Source organism: Alligator mississippiensis, chromosome 12, assembly GCF_030867095.1.
Source record: "Alligator mississippiensis isolate rAllMis1 chromosome 12, rAllMis1, whole genome shotgun sequence".
Taxonomy (NCBI): Eukaryota; Metazoa; Chordata; order Crocodylia; family Alligatoridae; genus Alligator; species Alligator mississippiensis.
The window spans coordinates 40,491,559-40,499,334 of NC_081835.1; the positions used below are offsets into that span (position 1 = coordinate 40,491,559).

A 7,776-nucleotide genomic window follows, 5' to 3' on the forward strand; every position below is an offset into this window, starting at 1 on the left:
ACATCACTTCCAGATTATCTTACTATATCTAAGATGATTTTAAGCAGACTCCTATGTGTCCGGTATGTAACTGTGTGAAATGTCTATCCTTGATTAATTAGTATAGTAAATATTTCTTTTCAATAACTCATGTTTATGTGCAGGAAGCCCATATTTTCCATATGGGCTTTGATAAGTGTCTCCTCCTGATTGACTCTTGTTTTACCTCAGTGGTTCACTTGATCTTCCAAGGACAACTCTTCAGAAATGCTTTGTATTTCTCCAGGTTGTTGATCAATTTCCTGATCTGTTCTCAGTAAAAATTGATAACCTCCTGTTACTGAATAAGGTAATTCAGTCAAAATTGGGCCTTTCCAATAGCAAATAAATAAATAAATAAATAAATAAAACCATGAACAGTTGAAAACAGGACCTTCCTGTTTGTTATTGCTTGGGTTTTTCTTTTACTTGGCTACAAAAATGCTTTGAAAAAGCTGAGCTTAAAGGATTTGAAGAGAAACAAAACAGCTAGCAGGGTGCATTTCAAGAATGAGAAATTCTGACAAGAACTGCTATTGCTTCCAGCTTATCTTCTGGTGAATGGAACCATACCTTGAGAAGCTTACAAGACTGAAACTGCTGTTTGCCTGCATTGGTGAAATACTATCACGTTTACATCTAAATATATTAGAATTTGATTTGCTTTAAGCTCATTGAACAATGAATACTTGTAGTAAATAAAATCTTTCTGTCATTCATAGAACGAGTTATGTCAATCCTTTATACACTAGTCCTGGATCCCATTTCATGACTTAACACTGAGGCCCCATGCAGTCCAAACAACATCCTAGTAAACTGGAACAAACCTTAAGGAGTGCCAAAAGCCATCTTGGACTTATTCTCCACAGCCACTGGACTCTCCAATACCCCTTCATAAGGTCTAGCATCATTATGAAGTGGGCTTGTCCAATTCACTCCAACATATCTTCTATCTGGGGCAAGCAAAGGTGGAGCCTACATTGACCTTCCATAAGTCAGTACATACTCATATGGTCCCATCAGTCTTTGGAATGATTTCTAATGGCCTTCATCACAGGCTGAGAGATTCTTTAAAAAACCCTTAGCCATCTGTTCCAACTTGTCTGACTGGCCCATACAGATGTCTCCACAGCCACCTCCAGTGCTCCTGCACTATACACCCCAGAGGCATCACTATTCTGTTTTACCCATTGGGCTTTTCCTGGCTCATCAATAAACACATCTTCAAAATCTCTTATTAGCAACCACAGCTAGCCCGTTTTAATCTCTGTAAACTGCTTGCCAAAACCTGGGGTGTTGTCTTCCCCCCTCATATTACATCTCCCAAGCTTGAGGTTCATAGGAGATGGGGCCACCCCTCTAGCTCCACCCATTTCTTTACTTGGTATACTTGCAGATTTTTCTTACTCCCCAAGTTGCTCAACTTTATAAATTTACAAGACCCCTTTCTGGACTACCTTAAAATGGGCCTTGCATTGCTTCTTGCTCCCAGTCTCTGGGAAGACACTGGTCTGGCAGATGGACCCAAACAGTAACAGGGTCTTGGAGTGGTGCCCTGTTACACTCTGCTACAGAGGGCAGGCCCTTAACATACAATTTGCAAAAAGGGGTCACAGCCCATGCTTTCCTAATTTCTTGCTAAGCACCAGGAACCCTTGGATTTGATTTGGGGAAGAGTGGTCCAGGCTGTCTCTCCAAAAGAAAGAACCTGTGTTGTGGTCATGTCCAGGCCTATCTAGGCAACAGTCTTTGGAATATTGTATCATCAGAAGCTTGTAAGTGGCCTGGGGAGCTGCTCCCCACACAAAGATACTGTGGTTCTTGGCAGACTCCTTGCTTGGTGCCAACCTGCAATTAGGATGTATTAGATACATATGTATCTAATATACATATCTACTCAATGTCTCACTGTAAAAACAAACAGCTGTAAAGCAAGGGACCACTTCATCAGTCTGGTGTTATCCAGCTTAGCTGTTCGCAGCCAGTGTAGAGGTACATGGTCTGTGATTAGCACACATTCCTGCCTTATTAGGCAATAGCAAAAAAGTTCCACCCCCACCGGATGGCCAGGCCCGCTCACTGGTGCAGTAACAGGTCTCCTCCAGGGTTAGCTTTTTACTGGTGAAGGCTATAGGCTTGTCTCCCCCACACTTTCTCTTGGAAGAGGATCATTCCTAAGGTGGTGCCCTATACATCTGTTTGCAGGAAGAAGGTTTTCTTGAAGTTCAGGGCATACAAGACCAGGTGTTGGCATAGGGCCTCCTTGACCTGCTCGAAGGCTTGGAGGGCCCTTGGGTTCCACTTGACTGAGTTCCTTTGGCTCTTAGTCAGTTCCGTCAGGGGTGCCACCTTCTCCAAGAAACCCTGGATAAACCACCTGTAGTAATTGACAAAGCCAAGGAATGATCGTAATTGTTTTAGTGTTCAGGGAAGGGGGTGTTGCCAAATTGCCACCACTTTGTCTGCCACTGGTCTTACACTACCTTGTCCTACCATAAAGCCTAGGTACTGTTTCCCTTTTTCCTAGTGCACATTTCCAGGGGTTGGCCATCAGTCCGGCCCATCGGAGTTCTTCCTGGACTTTCCGTAGATGTTGGCGGTGAGTTTTCCAGTCTTGTGAGAAAATGATATTGATGTATGCAGCGGCATATTCTTGGCGTGGTGCTAGTAACCAGTCCATCAATCACTGGAAGGAGGTGGCCACTCTGTGTAGCCCAAATGGCATTTATTTAAATTGGAACAGGCCCCACGGGGTCCCAAAAGCCATCTTTTCTTTGTCTGCTACTGCCATAGGGATCTGCCAATAGCCCTTGGTCAGGTCTAGAGTAGAGATATACTAGGCCTAGTCAACTTTTTCCAGCATGTTGTCCACCTGTGCAACATTTGATGCTTTCCCAATGCCAATCTCATTCACCTTGTGGTAGTCGATGCATAGGCATATCGAGCCATCCATCTTTAGGACCACCACCATTGGGCTCCTCCAGGGGCTCCTGGATTCTTCAATGATCCCTTATCTTTTCATCTGGTCAATTTTCTGTCCAACTGCAAGCCACAAGTGTCAAGGTAGCCTTCTCCAGTGGTTGCGAACAATGCACCCCGGTAGTGTCTGGATCTGGTGCTCTACTCCTTAGGCTTCTCTGGGTAACCCTTTGAAAAAAAAAAAAAAAAAAAAAAAAAAATCTCAAAATTCTGATATCAGGCCCCTTAGATTCTCCTGCTGTCCAGTGCTAAGATGGTCATCGATCTCTGGTCTAGCAGGGGGTTCTGTTGTCTCATGAGGCACCCTGGCTTCTTTGCTTTCTTACAGCCTGTCTGGTTATTTCATCATCCACCCCTCTGACTTGTGCCATTTCTGTAACAGATTAATGTAATAAATCTGTTTCATGGGTGGGTTGTCTTGAGGACCTTGTAGTTAACTGGTCCTGTGCACCTAGTTACTTGAAACGGCCCTTGCCACCATGATAATAGCTTGTGGGGATTCTTGGGGAGCAGCACAAGCACCCAATCTCCTACCTGGAGTTCCCTCTCGGTGGCCCACGTATCATAATGCCGTTTCTACTTCCCTTGGTTTTAGCCCAAGTTCCTTTGAGCTGTCTCTCCTGGAAATCTATCATGACTTGCGGTTGGGCCAGGTCCTCCATCTCCTTTTCCCATTCTTCTCATGTTATATCCAACAGCCCCTGCAGGCTGTGGCCATAGACTAGCTCGAACGGAGCATACCCAGTAGTGGGGATATCATCATGTCCCATCCCTGAGATTCCCCCTGTATGCAGGTCCAGAGCATCCCCTTCAGGGTGCAATTAAAGCGCTCCACTAAGCCATCTGTCTTTGGGTGGCAGATGTAAGTTTGAAGCTGCTTGATCTTCAGGGTGTGACATATCCCTCTCAGGATCTCGGACATAAAATTCTTTCCCTGATCGGTAACAATTTCCCAGGGAATCCCAACCCATGTGACCTGTTTCAGAAAGGCCCCAGCTATCACGGTGGCTGTTACCGAACATAGGGGCACAGCTTCTGGGAAGCAGGTGGCATAGTCATTGATCACCAGGATGTATTGGTACCTGGCCCGGCTGTGGGGAAATGGCCCTGCAATGTCCAGGGCAATCTTGTCAAAGTGGCATCCTACTAGGGGCAGGGGCATCAGTGGGGCCTTAACAGGCTTTGCCCCCCCTCCTTCTGGCACTTGGGGACACTCCATGCAGTCTCTCTCCACCATCTTATAGAGCCTGGGCGAGAAGACCCGCTGTTTCAGGCAGACTTCTGTCTTGTCCCACCCCAAATGTCCCCCCCGCCATGGAAAGAGCGTACGCTACCCATAGCAGAACCTCCCAGTACCTTTGGGGGCCAGGATTTGTCATCTCTCTTCCCCATCTTCCTTATCCTCTACCTGGTAGAGGATACCCCCTCTTACCTCGAACCACGGGCTCCACCTTGTCTCCCCGGGGTCCACCACCTCGCCCTCATCCTTGGCCAGTTGGGACAGTTTTGGAACAGGGGTTCTTGTCTCTGTTCCTCCCTGAAGTATCCATCTCCTATCATTTGTTCCATGTCTAGGTCTGCTCCCTCTTCCTCCTCCAGGGTCCTGGAGCACACCACTCCTGGGTCCTTCTCCCACTCGCCTCCTTTCTTTGCCAAGATCTGGGTGACTATCTCTTCCAGGTGGGGCCAGTCAACCCCTAGGAGCAAGGGGCAAGGGAGTGTCTCAGCTAAGCCCAGAGACCTCTCAGGTCCTGCTGATGAGAATATAGCCAGATCCATGCCTCAGTTTCTTGAGTATGTACCTCTAACTGGGCTTGTTGCCCCTGTAGGAGTCATAGGGTGAAGGTGTGTGCCTGCTGCCAGTCGGTCAGAGCTTGCATATCCATGGACTCCATGGCCCCTCAGGTTTCTTAAGGGTTCCTGGCCAATGCACCAAATTTTGTAGGAGGGCAGCTGGATCTGCCTCGGTTCCCCTCCAAACTTTCCTGCCACAACTTCAATTGAAACAAAAAACAAGGTTCAGTGATATTCTTTAGGGGTGAGGAAAACACAGACCTCCCAGATGGTAAACTCACAGGGTGCTGGTTTATTTAACAAGCAGTTACAAAGTAGCATTCACCTTGTCAATTACCTCATTAGTGAGGGAACTCTGTAGTTGAGCAGATAACTCTCCTGACCTCAGCATGCCCTGGATGCTTTTAGGCTATTCTTAGATCTAGTGGCATCTTCCGCATTAATTAAGTCATTAACAGGGCCTGTTCCCTGCACCTCCGAGTAGAGAATGGAGAGCTGCCCTGGCTGCTACTTGTGTGTTGGAATGGTGGAGCCAGCTTGGCACTCAGCTATCCAATAGCACCACCAGTACCACTCCACCTTAGCTGCCTGAGTAGTGCCCTGGACACCTACCTCGGGATTCTTCTTGGCCTGATGATCCCCAGAACCCCAACTCCCTATCCGTGTCAGCTGTGGGCCTCAGGTGAGTACCCCCATCTCCTTACTGGTCAGCCATGGCATCCTGGGGTCTTTAGTCTCGAGCTCTCTTTGATGATCAATCATGCTTCTCTCATCTCTCAGTTTGCTCCTCCTCCAATGCCCACTTGCTGCTGAATTTATACTGGCCATGGCAAGTTAATTACCCTCATCTCCCCCCAGTGTGCGGTTCTCCTCACCTGTGTAAGGTGCCCTCTATGGCTACACTAGTAATGGGGCTCCTGGCTGAGCCCCTGTCAAAATAAAATCCTATTGGTTTCAGCAGTTAAGGAGTGCTGGCTTTTATTTAGGGTCCCCAAGATAGACAGCTCTGATATGCGACTCTGTACATCAGTGTTTCATAGTACTTAGGAAAAGGCCTACAGGTAAAAGGGTGTTACAGGTTAAACTATCATGAAAAGCACTTACAGGGTTTACCATATTTCCAGTATCAAAAGAGAGGACACCTGTGGGGCAGGGACAGGGGGAAGACATGCAGTATATAGTGGGGGGGGAGCAGCGATATGTCAGTGCCCTGTCCCCGGTGCCCCTCACTCCCAACCCACAGCCCCCAGACCCCCCCACAGTCCTGCATGTGCGTCTCTCTCACTTGCTGGGGCCTACATGCAGAGCCAATCACCTTGCCCCATTGCCCCCAGCAGCCAAGCTGGAAGTGCCTGGGAAAAGCCAGAGGCAGAGCAAAAACCCAGACATTTGCTTGCATTTTAAAAAGCCTGCCTGGACAGGAGGGCAGGGGGCCAAAAAAAGATGTCTGGGAAAACCTGGACATATGGTAAATCAGGAGCATTCACCCATTAAAGAATGTCAACCTGTGCTAAGTACCCTCTAAACATTTTTTAAAAAGTTACGCAACCCTTGCCAGCATACTAGGCCAGGTGATATGCTGGATTCTAGATCCTCAGGGTGCCAGTAGCCCTTGGAACTCCTTCAGGCAGGTCTGCTGACTGAGTTGTCCCTTGGAGAGGTGACTCCCTCAACCTCACTACCCAAGAAGTTTACTTTAAAAGGGTTTTTTAATTATACACAACTATATACAGAATTTATGAAATCAAGAGAACAAATAAACCAACCAACAAACAATAGTTAATAATAAACCCAACAAATTGAATAGAATTTACAACTGCAACAATAGATGAATAATTCCACCACACTGGGTGGTCTCACTTGCATCAAAAAGCCTCAATGGTTACATTTGCTTGGTTATAACACTTTAAAACAGTTTCCCCCCCATAACCCAGGTTGATTTCCCTCTGGTCATACTTCCCGTCCCTTAACAATAAGTGGCAATAACTACGATCTACCACTGGGTGGCAGAGGCGAGGTTTCTGCTGCTCCAGGGAAGGTGGACTCTTTGCTCTTCCTTGGCAACTCAGCAAAAAAAAAAAAGTCTCTGATCAGCCACTGCAGGTAATAGGCTTCTTTCTTTTGTTTCCTTCTGAAAAATACACTTCCTGCAAACACTAGCGGTTAAGTATCCTATCACACAACCATGCAGATTTGGGATTCCCACAACCTGCTCCCTCTCTCCCCCAGCACTTCCACATGCAGACAGTGGATTCCTTCTGTGGGCTTGTGTCCCTGCAGTACAAGCCTTTCCAGCCCAAGCAGAGGACTTTCCCCTGTAGGTCCCTGACCAGGCAGCTTCTCCCAGCTAGCTTACCAACCCCTCCCCACTCTTTCCCTGGGTACCTGATTACACAGCTCTGACCTGGGTGCGGAATAAGCTTCTCCTTGGATGACTCAGGCTTTCCTCTATCCTAAAGTTTGCTCCCCAGCAAGCCTCAGTCAGCACTGTTTCCTCTGCCGGGGGGGGGGGGGGAAGCAGGGGCTGAGTCTCTGACCCTTTAGGCTGATATAGCTCTCCTGCAGCTTCACTCTCCAGCTGCTTTTCCCTCCTTCAGCTGTTATGGCTCCATAGTAGCCAATCAGAGCCTGAAGTTTGCAATGAGGTTACAGTTCAAATCCTCCAGTTAAAAACATGCATTGTGCACAGCATACCCTCCATTTGGAAAAGCTATTGCACTCTTTGCAAAACTTTTTGCTACCTTTCTTGCAAAGTTCTTAGGCACAGCTCACCCATTCAGTTTGCAGCCAAGCAAGCCTTTGCAGCTGTTACAGTTATGCCAATTCAAATTGGGATTATCTTTAATCACAGAATCATAGATAAGTAGGTCTGGAAGGGACTTCCAGAGGTCATCTATTCCACCCCTCACCCTGAGGCAGCAGCATCCCTATCCAAGCCATCCTATACAAATCCATTGTCAAACGTCTTAGCAAAACTACAGTCAA

At 47.2% G+C, this 7,776-nt stretch overlaps 1 long non-coding RNA gene across 1 annotated transcript; it reads right to left on the reverse strand.

The window, feature by feature from the left end:
* Positions 1 to 394: 394 nt before the first annotated feature.
* On the reverse strand, positions 395 to 7,415 carry LOC109285577 (uncharacterized). The gene is made up of 3 exons (XR_002093361.2): positions 7,196 to 7,415; positions 4,430 to 4,991; positions 395 to 3,165 (listed from the first exon to the last, which is right to left on the reverse strand). It is a non-coding gene; the product is annotated as an uncharacterized LOC109285577 (long non-coding RNA).
* Positions 7,416 to 7,776: the final 361 nt, after the last annotated feature.